Source organism: Cricetulus griseus, chromosome 10 (assembly GCF_003668045.3).
Source record: "Cricetulus griseus strain 17A/GY chromosome 10, alternate assembly CriGri-PICRH-1.0, whole genome shotgun sequence".
Lineage (NCBI taxonomy): Eukaryota > Metazoa > Chordata > Mammalia > Rodentia > Cricetidae > Cricetulus > Cricetulus griseus.
Genome location: NC_048603.1, coordinates 11,752,856 through 11,762,252, shown reverse-complemented (window position 1 = coordinate 11,762,252; position 9,397 = coordinate 11,752,856).

The following is a 9,397-nucleotide window of genomic DNA, read 5'->3' as shown; positions in this document are numbered from 1 at the left end:
CCAGAGTCTGGATAACAGTGTTGACTTCCATAACCTTGAGGAGATTGGAACCTTAAGCAGGTTTCAAGTCCTCCATTTATTGGGGTTTCAGTGAATAAGCTTAGAGAGACCGGTCCTCCGTTCTAGGTCTGTGTAAGACTTAGCTAGAGCACGTGAGACTCATCTCATCCACGTCTTCCTCCCTCTCATGTCTGTCTATATATTATCTGTCTGTCTGTCTGTCTGTGTCTCTATCATCTATCTAGCCATCTATCTACCCTATCATCTACTGATCTATCATCTATCTATTTATCTATTTGTCATCTATCATCTATCATCTAATATCTGTCATCTATCTATCTATCATGATCTATCATCCATCTATCTGTCTGTCATTTATCTAGCCATCTACCTATCATCAGTCTATCATCTATCTACCTATCTGTATGTCTATCTATCTATCTATCTATCTATCTATCCATTTTCTACCTAATATCTATTATCTACCTGTCCATTTTCTACTTATCTATTATCTATCTATCTATCTATCCATGTATCATCTGTTTATCATCCATTCCTCTATCTACCTATCATCCATCTATTATATCTCTCTATATATGCATATATATGTATTTTTGTCCATTCATAAATTAAACTAATTGAGTTATCTCTGCATGACCCACATATCCCCAGTTGCAATTCTGTAGGAACATACAGGATACATAACATTTGCTGGAGTTTTGTCTAGAATTGAGCTCAGGCATAAGTTATTTTTGAAAGACCCACTAATATTTCTACTGTTCAGTCAGGGTTAAAACTTCCCATATCACCCAATGCGAGTATTCCCTATAGAGCCAATGCTCTGGGCAGTAACTGGAAAGCCCCTCAGCTCCTCTGGTAAACTGAGCAAATTCATTCCTAGGTTCTGCCTCACTTGTAGCCGATCTCCACAGTTCCAGTCACAGAAGAATAACCCAATTCTCAAGATCCAAAACCTTTGGCAATTTTGCAAGAAATATACAACTCCATATAATACGTTATGATCACCTCTCCTGTATTTCACTTCATTTCTCCAAATGCTACCAATATTACCAGATATTTTATAATAACTGGAGCAAGCAGCGTCTACTTATTACTGCTCATTAGTTATTGAATATCTTATTTCCTGAAACATGCAGGGTAGATTTTATTATACCGAGAATTAATTTATCGAGTATAAATATACAGTTATTAATTATGAATTAAAAATAAATTTAAAGTCTGGAGTGCGGGAATGCCATCAGTAAGCATGAACTGTCATGAATTGATAATTACGAGCATGAGAAATGAACACATGGGAGACAATCAGACCGTGTGTTTACTTTCATACTTTTTATTAGTAAAACCTTTAAAAAGAAACAATTGCATGCTTGGCTTTAAGAAGGTGCTGATTGGAAAGATACTACAAGCATTAGAAGAGTATAGTAGACAGGTGGTAAGAACCCAGTGGTAACGGATTGTCACACTATCCCCATGGCATGTCTCTAGTTGTGTGGTTATACCATAGGTCCTGGTCAAATACTTTCTGCTATGTCAACTGAGTTAGCTCTCCAAATTTTAGCATTTCTCGGCGCAAGGACATACACTGGCCGCCCTCTCTGCGTTTCTCGCTATGTGTACTCTTAACTCACGCACACTTTGTGCAGCACAAGTCAAGCAGAAATAATAAAAAAAAAAGAGCAGTCTCTACTGTCACCATTATATCTTTCTCCGTATTCCTTCTTTTATTGTCCTCTCTTTACTGAGGTTTTCTTTCTATCTGTACTTTTTCTTCACTTTCAACCTTCACCCTTGCTTGTGCGCTTTCCTTTGTCTTCCTCCGCCCTCTGCTTCCCACTCTGGAATCTAGCAGTTAGTAATCACAAATCTCTCCAACCATGCACTTGATCCATGTACTCGCTCTTTGTCTTCTGTAGGATTCATATGCCTTGCATATGTGTATGGTGCCGTCTGCACAGACATGGAAGTAATTAGTTTTAAAAATCAGTGTATTGCTGTCACTTAAAACATCCCACAAGCGTGGAAACTGCGCCCCACGCTGGTTCCCTGCTTTGGCGGAACTCTGAATAAATTACACTTCTAGATCCTGCCAGCTTTCCAATTCCAGTTTACTGCACTTTGGAGCAACAGCAGCCCTCCCTATGCTGCATATTTTTTTTTTTTGCCTTTGTTGGTTTATTTTTATCGTTCTGTTCTTGTAGCTTAACAATAACTTTGCAGGAAGGCATGGCCGCTATTACGTCCAGAGCGTCTTGGGCTTATGTCCTTAATTAGGACAAATGATTTGGGCTGTGATTGTAAGAGGGGGGCTAGCTCTATACTTTTCACTCCTAAGTGTCATCATTTTCACGTGCCTGTTAGAATTCCAAATTGAGAAACACCTGGATACCTATGCAAGCTTCAATGCAATTTCCTGTATAGCAATAAACTAGGTTTATTGTGGTGTCTTGACGTTTAGAGACATAGAAAGCTTTGAGCTGTCATATTTCACAGAAACAATACGGAATTCTGATTTCCGATTTTGAATCGCAGCTTACATTTTTTTGCCAGTGCATACTTGAACGTATAAAATCAGTTGGCAAAGGGGATAGAACAGAAAACTTGGAAATAAGTGACACCATTTAAGACGCGAGCGTGGTCAATGCACGGTTCACTATTTTGATCCAACCGCTTGCAAAGTGAAGGATACTTGAAAATGATATATCGGAAAAAAATGGGAAAAGAACCCCGAAACTGAGCAGATAATCTGCAGGCGATCAGTTTGCCAGCTTTCCCCAGAGTCGGCACCGCAAATATTTATCACACATGTACGTATGTCGGCGTGGATCATGATAAGGTCCCGAGTTAAGATTTTTGGAGACCGAACTAGAGAGTCGTCTGAGACACCGCCTGATTGGACCACGCTCACAAGCCAAGTGTCTGGAGAGGCCAACAGAGAAAGAAGGTGAGCAGGCAAGGATGGACAGCCCATGGTGCCAGCTCTAATATCCAGTGCAATTATTTTGTGGACATCCACTCCTCGCCGGCACAGGAGATAGGGCTATAAGTGTATGTTATTTTTTAATTACAAGGGGGGTAGAAAAAATCCCGATGATGGGCTGGAAGGTGCCATTGCATTGTTATTTTTTTCCCTCTCCCTTCGTTTGCTGATTATGTGAGCCGGGCTCCTTTGCTAGCCGATGATAAGCAGAATTTCCATGTTCTCTGCATAATTAATCCATCTCTGCCTCGCTGCTTGCCAACTCGCCCGTTATCGCCGGCACATGCCTGAATTGCAAAAGAATCCGCTCTTCAATTGGAACTTATTGATATTCTAAGAAAAAAAAGAGAGAGAGAGGGAGAGAGAGAGGAAGAGGGAGGGGGGGGTAAGAGGGTAAGGGGGAGGGGGAAAAGGGGGAGGGAGGGGGAAGGGAAGGGGGGAAAAACTGAAAATCCTTAAGTTTAAGCTGCAGATTTTTAAATGGATTAATTTTGCTGCAATCGCAGCCATCTAAGGCAGGAAGGCAGGCGCAGCAAATTGAAAGCGTCTCCATGTTTGCAGAATTGGGTCCAGGACGCTGAAATGTACTGGCATGGCTCTCTCTTTTAAAGTCGGAAAAATTACCATTCATTTACATCACATGAAATACTTTTTTTTTTTTAATGCTAGAAATATTCCAGGGCCGTTCTTTAAATGCCTGCTAATGCTTGATAACATTTATAACTTTCAACATTCCGCTAGACTTTGATATGACATGATAGGAAGCCCTTCCAGGAGAGACTACTATATCTGCCTTCATCACATATTAGATTACATCATTCTTTTCTTAATCGTCCCCACGCAGCCTTTAAACAATGAGAGCTGTCATTGGCTATGTAGGATTTGCATGCTGACGGACATCAAGGTTAGTAATTTATTTTCTAAATGAAATATTTAGAAATATTTGTTTTTGATTTTTTTTCTCATTCCAACAGTGTTCATGTAATGACAGTAGCAAGGTAGCAACCATATTAAGTTATCAGAAGTTATTGTCTTCACTGTCTTCTCAGTCTTAAACAAAGTTTTACTTTTCTAGGGACTCAGTTCCTTCTCATTTTAACTTACACAGCGAGACACTTTGAAATCTCCTGTGACTGAGAAAGGGACCAGTTGTTGGAGTCATTTTTACAAAGTGTGCAGTGAAGAATCACAAATACAAAAACTCCTGGGTCCAGGTGCCCCTGCAATTTCCTCACGAAATTTATGTCTTGCTTAGATGTTAATATTTGTTTAATCCTGCAGTACAATGTATGCTAATGCCCTGGCTCCAGGAATGGAGACTTGCCAAGACAGAGTTTCCTTGGTACTCTGCTTGAGCTTGAGCAATGTCTGAGGACAGAGGCTTAGCAGACTTCAGCCAAAGCTGGTCTGCACAGGAAGACAGACAAGCTCTTAGCTCAAGATCAAGACATGCGAGGAGAGAAAGCACAAAATCAGATATTCAAAATACAGTTCCCATTAAATACTCTGTGTAGGTTTTGAACTCAGCAGACCATCAAAGGGTGAACATACTAAACATAAAAAATAAATACCAGTTTAACTAAGATGTGCATTTACATGAGAAAAACAGAGAGAGACACTGAGCAGTGGCTCAGTGGAGGCTTTGTTTCAATTACAAAACCATAGGCCTCCATAACAGAAAACACTAATATTAGGATGTGAAGGTCTGTACTATCAGAGGGTGATCTAAAATAATAACTTGTATTTGTTTTCTCAGAAGCGTCCAAAACTTACAAAGGTATAGAAAAAAAGTATGTAGGATAAATATATTTCTCTACTCAGAGGATTACTATGAATAATTAAATGATACAGTTTTAAATTAATATTTTTATCTATGAAATCATACACAATTCTTAGACTACAGACAGCTTGAAAACAGAATGCACTGTGAGCTGCCCACTTGGCAATTTTGTACAGTCAGCCAAACACTTTAAAGCAATTTTAAAAATGAAATGAAAAACGACCCTTCTTAAAACAGATGTAGCAAAACCATTTCAATCATAAACAATAACTTCCCTGACCTTGTATATGAAGTTCTTTATTTGAAGGCATGAATTAAAAGGACTTAAGACTACAGAAGATGAAATGTCTGAGAATTCTGAGCTGAAAAGCAAAAAAAAAGAAATGTGATTTAAAACTCAAATACATGCCATAGCATGCATTAAGCTCATATTTTGGCCATTCTATATAAGATAGTTAAATCAATTTAGAATTTATATGGGTCCATAAAATTAAATCCTGTATCATTGCCCTGAAATCATTGTAGTTTTCCCACATATAAGTAATTGTTGTCACCAAGTTCACACAGTTCAACATGATATATGAATTATGCTGGTATTTCTCTTACATTCTAAATTTGCTTGGTATTTTAAATGAACTTGAGGAGTCTCTTTCCTAATTATTGCCACAAGTACAGAGCAGAGCAGGGAGAGTGCTACAGACAGTTCTGAGGCGTTCTGTGTCATATGACAGGCTAAATCAAACTGCACAGATCTACTATGAAGTGGTGGCTGCAAATACGATATGAATTAGCTGTTTCACTGCCAACCTAAGACATTGACATGGACTCATAAATGATGAACTGACGTATAATGGAGAGTGGGAGTATTTTTCTTTCTTTTTTAAATTTAAGGATGAATTGAAAAGTAAAAGAGGCTGTTACAAACGATTTCGTTGGTGTCAAAAATTACTAAATAGTTCTCTCTTTTTTTGGCATTAGGAAAATGAGTGACAGCCCTTTATTTGTATTGTGTGTGTGGATTCTTTTACTGCCTCTTCTTCCTCTTGTCTTTGCGACTGTATTATGTAGAACTATTTATGACTTCTAAGTTGGATTTTGCTCATCATCTGCCTCTAACCTCTAAGACATAAACTTCGTCTATGCTTATTCCAATGGCCAGATGTATTAATGGCATCTTCCTCACAGATACAAAGTTACTGTGTGTATCCTCAAACATGAAATGGTTCATGTTGCTTTATCCTTTTGTTGTTGTTGTTTTATGATGGTTGGGTGGCTATAACTACAAGGATTTTACTCACTCTGTACTGGAGAAACTGCAACACCCGTGAATCCAGTTCCCTTTTCTTGTCACTCCTCTTGGGTCAGGTGTTTCTTATGGTAAGATTCGAATAGACTTTCATCTTTTGAGTCTGTGCTCAGACCCTCCAATGTAATCATTCTCCAATCTGGCTCCCTTATGAGATCACTGCAAGTTACCCCATATTGGCATCCATCATTGGAAGGAAATCACCAAGGATCTTCTGGTTTACCTTCACATTGTCCTGGGCACCAAAGGGAGGTAGAAATTTTGTCCTCTGCTGCCAAAATATGTGATACAATGTGGTCTTTCCTCAATACCAGTTTGCTACCAGACCTCAACAGTTTGGTTAATTCTAAGAAAATACATTCTTTTGGTTCCCTATTGATCTTTTATATTAATCTAGAGTTAACGTCTATGAATCGAACAGGTGTTTCCCAAATTGGTGATTATCAAGATCTGTGGTGATATCTTGTTTATATTCTAACAAATAAAGCCTGCCTGAAGGTCAGAGGGTGGAGACAGCCACTAGCTAACCATACAGGTCTGGAGGTCTGTACAGACAGACCGGAAGTGATATGGCTGCCAGAGACAGGAAGAGATAAGGCGGGAGGAGACAGGAGCTCAGTCTTTTTTCGGCTAGGAAGTTGAGTGGGTAAGTTGGCTGTGGTTTGCTCTTTCATCTCTCTGATCTCTCAGCATTTCCTCCTATATCTGACTCCAGGCTTTTATTATTAAGACCTATTAGAACTCATGCACCAAAGAACTAAGGCATGTCATTAAGTTCTATGAGAGATAGTTAGGATCGTGTGCATGTCACCCTCATCACAAGAGACAAACAGAAGGAAGGGACATTCCCATCATGGGGAATAGTACATCAACAACCATAATTCCTTGTCATAAATGTCTCCCTTGACTATGATCCTCAGCTTTGGAGACATTAACTATGGCCTTTATTGATCAAAAGAAGTTAAGGTGTTTTCTTCAAAGCCATCAAGGAAACAGATTAAAGCAAAGCCTGCTGTTGTCCCTAACTGATCCCTTATCCTTGCGATGGCATTAATAATGGGACCTTAGTTTCCTCATTTGTTATAATTAGGAAAATAATATATATTTCAAAGAGTTGTCACAATCCTAAACATGAAAGGTGTCAGCATAGTTGAGAGCACAGGCACCATTGTGAAGCTATCATCATTGAATTATTTTATATAAACAAATACCACATGAAGAGAGTTGGATGAAGATGAGGCATTGAGGGGTGTGTGTGTGTGTTTCTTAGATGTATTAGATATCTCTTCGTGTGTATACTTCTTACATGTATGAGATATTTCTAACTCAAACATTAGGTAGAAATGAAAATTGTGTTTATAACATTTTAAGTACTTAGATAACCATTGTAATATTCGAAAATAATCTCTCTACATTTTACATAAATCTGTTTTTGTTTATTTGTTTTATTTTTCAAAACAGTGTTTCTCTGTGTATCCCTGGGCTGTCCTAGAACTCGCTCTGTAGACCAGAATGGCCTTGAACTCTGATATCTACCCTCCTGCCTCTGGAGTGATAGGATTGAAGGCATGAACCACTGTAAATCTTATTATAATTAAAAAAAAGATTTGAAAAGAGTAAGAATTTGTTGATTGTTGTTTTCGTGGAAGAAAATCTCCAGCATTCTGGAGCTTTCTGCCTGTGTACTCTCTGTACTCTCTTCTGATTTTCCATTTCTAAAATCCAAAGCAGTGGGGTGCTATTAGGATGAGTGGCCGAGATTTAGAAGCCTGGTTATCCCTCAGTGCTTGCCAGAGATTGCTTCCCTAATTCCTTTGGATGCCAAAATATAAGGAGACCCAAATCCTTCATACAAAGTAACATATTATTGGCACAGGATCTTTGCACACCTTTTTCTCATAGTTTAAAATGTCTCTAGATGCTGTAACATACATAATACAACATATATAATGCAACTGCCATGTCATGCTTAGAATATTGTGTTTTATAATGGCAAGGAAATGTTTGTATATAACTAACACTTCGTGTTTTTTCTATATTACCAATCTGCAGTTGGTTGATCAAAGATTGAGAGTCTAGGGTTCTCCATATCCTGAATGTTGACAAAGAAGTACATTGCTCTGAGAAGTAAGAATTAAGTATCAACAAAACATTATATTTCCCGAAATTATATCTAATTTCTCTCTCTCTATATATATATATACATTTGTTTCAGAAAAGCACAAGTTTAAGTAGCTATCTTCATAATTGCATTAGAAATAAAGGCACAATTAAATTTATTTTTACAATTCAAAAATGGTATCTACCTGTGGTGTGTACTTTGGGAATGGCTAAATGAAGATAATGTGTCTACTACTTTTTTTGTGGAAGAGAGAACACTTAAAAATCTCTCTTCAAAATATTCAAGAACATAGTATGTTGTTATTAACTTAAGTCACCATGTTGTATGAAACAGCTCGGGAACTTACTGCTTTTATTTAACTCAAAATTTACACTCTTTAACTTCTCCCACTATTTCTGCCATGGGCCCCTGGAAGGCCTGCATTCTATTTTGCTTTTATTATTACTTTTTACACTCCATAAATACGTGAAATCATATAGCATTTGTCTTTTTGTTCCTGGTTCTTTTCAGTACAATGATATCCCCCTACATTAATGTGCAATGAAATTATCACAAAAGGTGGCATTTGCTTTTTATTTTTTTAAAGGCTGAGTACTATTCCATTATGTGTATGTACTAGAGTTCCCTTTTGCTATTTCAAATGCATATTTTTACTTGTAAAGATACGATTCACATTTAATAAAGGTCTTATTAAATAGCTATTATCTGTTTAAGCCTGGGGAAGATAGCTCAATTGCTAATGCCCTCAAAACACAAGAAGGAGAGTTTGATCCCCTGATTCAGGTGTACGGAAGGAGGGTGGAGCTGGCATGGTGGCCTGTGCATGAAATCCAACCAAGTGGTAGGGAAATGTCAACAGGAACACACTGGGGACTTGCTAGCCAAGCCGCCTAGCATAATTGGCAAGTCCTATTCCCCAATGAGGAGTGCTGTCTCAAAAAACAAGCTTCTTGGATCCTAAGTAATTATATCTGAGGTTGACTTCAGGCTTCCCTCCACCCAGTTGTGTATCCACCTTCATCCATGAACACGTCCCACATGTACAGACACTCATGAGAGCACACACACATACATACATACAGAGAGAGAGAGAGAGAGAGAGAGAGAGAGAGACTGAGACAGAGGAGATCTCATGAGATTCTTCTCCATTCTTGGATTATGGTGTTATTTTTATGGCTGATTATATCTCTT